Source organism: Otolemur garnettii, unplaced genomic scaffold (genome assembly GCF_000181295.1).
Source record: "Otolemur garnettii isolate 467f Iridium unplaced genomic scaffold, OtoGar3 scaffold00081, whole genome shotgun sequence".
NCBI classification, from domain to species: Eukaryota; Metazoa; Chordata; class Mammalia; order Primates; family Galagidae; genus Otolemur; species Otolemur garnettii.
Genome location: NW_003852476.1, coordinates 8,844,266 through 8,848,670, shown reverse-complemented (window position 1 = coordinate 8,848,670; position 4,405 = coordinate 8,844,266). Strand labels below are relative to the sequence as shown.

The 4,405-nt window shown below is 38.0% G+C and overlaps 1 pseudogene across 1 annotated transcript in view; it reads left to right on the top strand.

The window, feature by feature from the left end:
* LOC100956195 overlaps positions 1-3,228 on the top strand; it is a 5,008-nt pseudogene extending 1,780 nt beyond the window's left edge. The window contains exon 2 of the transcript XR_002774499.1: positions 3,211-3,228. The product of XR_002774499.1 is annotated as a 26S proteasome regulatory subunit 7-like (transcript). The remainder of the gene's footprint in view (positions 1-3,210) is intronic.
* Positions 3,229-4,405: the final 1,177 nt, after the last annotated feature.

Sequence of the window (4,405 nt, the reverse complement as noted above, 5' to 3'; positions counted from 1 at the left end):
ATACTTTGTTTTATATGGAATCATAAAAAAACACAAATAGCCAACACGTTGCTCAGAAATAAAAACAAAGCAGGAGGAATCATGCTACCAGACTTCACACTATACTATAAATCGATAGTGATAAAAAGAGCATGGTACTGGCACAAAAACGGAGAGGTAGATGTGTGGAACAGAATAGAGAACCAAGAGATGAATGCAGCTACTTACTTTGATCTTTGATAAGCCAACTAAAAACATTCAGTGGGGAAAAGATTCCCTATTTAACAAATGGTGCTGGGTGAACTGACTGATGACCTGCAGAAGATTGAAACTGGACCCACACCTTTCACCACTCACTAAGATAGACTCTTAGTGCATTAAAGATTTACACTTCAGACATGAAACTATAAAAATACTAGAAGAGAACGCAGGGAAAACACTTGAAGAAATCAGTGAATATTCTATGAGGAGGATCCCCTGGGCAATTTAAACAACACAAAAAATACATTACTGGGACCTGATCAAACTAAAAAGCTTCTGCACAGCCAAAAATACAGTAAGTAAAGCAAGCAGACAGCCCTCAGAATGGGAGAAGATATTTGCAGATTATGTCTCTGACAAAGGTTGAATAACCAGAATTCACGAGAACTCAAACATATTAGCAAGAAAAGAACAAGTGATTCCATCTCAGGGTGGGCAAGGGACTTGAAGGGAAATGTCTCTGAAAAAGACAGGTACACAGCCTACAGACATATGAAAAACTGCTTATCATCCTTAATCATCAGAGAAATGCAAATCAAAACCACTTTGAGACATCACCTAACTCCAGTAAGATTAGCCTACATCACAAAATCCCCAAAACCAGAGTTGCTGGCATGGATGTGGAGAAAAGGAAACACTTCTTCTGCACTGCTGGTGGGAATGAGAACTAATTCGTTCCTTTGGGAAAGATGTTTGGAGAACACTTAGGGATCTAAAAATACACCTGCCATTAGATCCTACAATTCCTCTACTAGGTATATATCCAGGAGACCAAAAATCACTTTACAACAAAAATATTTGCACCAGAATGTTTACTGCAGCTCAATTCATAATAGCTATGTCTATTATGGAACATAGACATAGAAGAATGGAAGATGCCCAAGTGCTCATCAACCCATGAATGGATTAATAAATTGTGGTATATCTACACCATGGAATGTGATGAAGCCTTAAGAAAAGATGGAGACTTTTCCTTTTTCGTGCTCACATAGATAGAGCTAGAACATATTCTTCTTTGCAGAATATCTCAAGAATGGAAGAAAAAGTATCCAATGTACTCAGCCCTACTATGAAACCAATTTCTAGCTTTCATATGAAAGCTATAACCCAATTATAGCCCAAGAAGAAGGGGAGAGGGAGAAGAGGGGAGGAGGGAGGTTGGGTAGAGGGAGAGTAATTGGTGGGACCACAACTACGGTGCATTTTAGTTAAATTTACAGTATAGAATACAAATGTCTTTTTTTTGCAGTTTTTGGCTGGAGGTTGGTTTGAACCTGCCACCTCTGGTATATGGGGCTGATGCCCTACTCTTTTGAGCCACAGGTGCTGCCCAAATATAAATGTCTTAACACAATAACTAAGAAAATGTGGTAAAGGCTATGTTAACCAGTTTGATGAAAATATTTCAAATTGTATATACAATCACACATTGTACCCCTGGATTGGGTTAATGTACACGCCTGTGATTTAATTAAATTTTTTGATATTAGAAAGTTTTTAATTAATTTTTTTCATATTAGAAGAACCTTTTATCCAATAAAAAAAAAGAAGAACCTTTTTTCTTACTGTGACAACAATAATAGCTACAATACTATGATTATATTTCATTCTTTTCTTTTAGGACTTTAATTTGTAGAAGTGAATAAAACTAAATTTGGAAGATAGGATGCCTATAGCTGTAGAAAGAAAGTATGCTCATATTAGAAAAAGATTGTATCATCTGGGATACTGCCATACTCTGACAGTGGAGAGTTTACCATTAGCACAAAATCTTTTCAGGTAAAGACAAAAATACAGTTCTCAACCTATATAATCCTTAATCTGCTTTCACAATTTTTGATTGAACTTCATGCTTCAGTAAAGAAAAGAGTATATTTTTGAAGTCTTTAAATCATCTGAAGCTCAGCTAATCTTCCTTGAATCCTACTCCCTTGTCCTCAATCAAGGTTTCATCATTGTATAACTCTAGCAATCACCGTTCATACTGAACTGTTCATAGCAAACATTTCTGAAGTTTTTCTCTGACTAGGAGTACAATATTTTTGGTTTCTAATAAAGGGACCAGATACATGTCTTAAGTTCTGTGTCTGCTTCACAGTCATGCATCATTTAACGAGGGAGATACATTCTCAGAAATGTATCATTAGGTGATTTTGTGAAGGGCATATCATGGAGTGTACTTAGAGTTGATGGTGCCTACTACACATTGAGGTTATGTGGTATAGCCTGTGGCTTCTAGGGTGCAAACCCTTACAGCATGTTACTGTGCTGAATACTATAGGCAGTGTAACACAATAGTAGATACTTGTGTATGCAAATATACAAAAGTTACAATAACAATACAGCATAAAGAAAGGAAAAATGGAATACCTATATAGGGCATTTACCAGGAATGGAGCATATAAGACGGAAAGAGACGGTGGGTGAGGCAGGGAGTGGTGAGTGAATGTGAAAGCCTCAGACATCACTGTACACTTCAGTTCCACTGAATTCATTTAAAGCATTTTTTTCTTGGAAGCCAGGCATGGTGGCTCATACCTTGTAATCCTAGCACTTTGGGAGGCTGAGGTCAGTGGATCTCTTAAGGTCAGAAATTTGAGACCAGCCTTAGAGAGACCCCATCTCTAAAAATAGCTGGGCATTGTGGCCAGTGCCTGTAGTTTCAGCTCCTTGGGAGGCTGGAGCAAGAGAATCACTTGAGCCCAAAAGTTTGAGGTTGCTGTGAGCGTGACACCATGGCACTCTACAGAGGGCGACATAGTGAGACTCTTTCCCTAATGAAAAAAAAAGAGAGAGAGAGTTCCTGGGGAGGAAAAGAAACATGTGGATTAGATTTTTAGAATTAAAATTGCTGTAAAGAGTATGAAATGCTGTATCTGAACAAATGCTCTTAAAATAACTTTTTTCTCTTACTGAAAATTAAAGTATAAAGTAAGGTGAAAGCTGTATATCACTCTGATTGTTTAATAGTTGGTCTTTGAGCAGTAGCTCTTATGTACCAACCATGCTAGGGACAGAAAAATAAATAAGAATTCCTGCTATGGATGGCTCGGTATCCGTAGCTCAGGGGTTAGGGTGCCAGCCACATACACAGAGGTAGGCGGGTTTGAACCCAACCTGGGCCTGCTAAACAACAATGACAACTACAACAAAAAACTACCTGGGCATTGTGGTGGGCACTTGTAATCCCAGCTACTTGGGAGGCTGAGGCAAGAGAATTGCTTTAGCCCAAGAGTTAGAGGTTGCTGTGAGCTGTGATGCAACAATACTCTACCGAGGGTGAGAAATGAAACTCCATCTCAAAAAAAAAAGAAAGAAAGAAAGAATTCCTGCTATGGGATAGTCTAGCAGGAAAGATAAATTTCAAAACAAGAAATGACATGATAATACAAACGCAATGCAGTTGGCCCTCCATATTTGCTGATTAAAGAGAAAAAAACCATTAAAAAGTAACAATACAGCTATTTATGAGACACTTATATTAGGTATTATAAGTAGAGATGATTTTCAGTGTATGTGTGCAGGTTATATGGAAATACTATGGCAATTTAAACACAGGACTTGAGCATCCTTGGATTTTGGTTCTTTGGGGCTCCTGGAACCAATCCCCTGAAGTTACTGAGGGGAGAGATGACTATATATATTTTTGGTTAATTCAATAGTTGAGGAGAGCTTAAACTTAAAAGATTTATTTCTTAGATGGTTTATAGTTGAAAACAATCTCCTTAAAATACCACTCCCTTTTCTTCTGTATTCAAACCAATTAATATTGAGTGTCTAAAATGCTTTGCCCTGGGAACACAACACTCAAGATAGACTTAGTTACCTTCATGGACCTTCCTGTCTGGCAGGAAAGGTCTTGAAAGACAGGAGACTTTAGGGATTAAAGTCCTTGGGAAACTGAAAGGAATCTAGGCCTGTGAACAGGAGCAATAAACTTCTCTGTACTTTCACACGGTCTGCTTTTAACACCACCTTTCTGGCCATAATTCACGTTTACAGGTCACAAAAGTCATAGAATTTTAGAACTAGAAGGCACCACAAAACTTAGTTGATTCCATTAATGATGCTGCCACTTGGAAAACTAAGGCTCAGGGATATATAAGGATCTCCCTAAGGTTACACAGCTAATTAGTCACTTCTACACGATGCAGTGTGCCAGGGA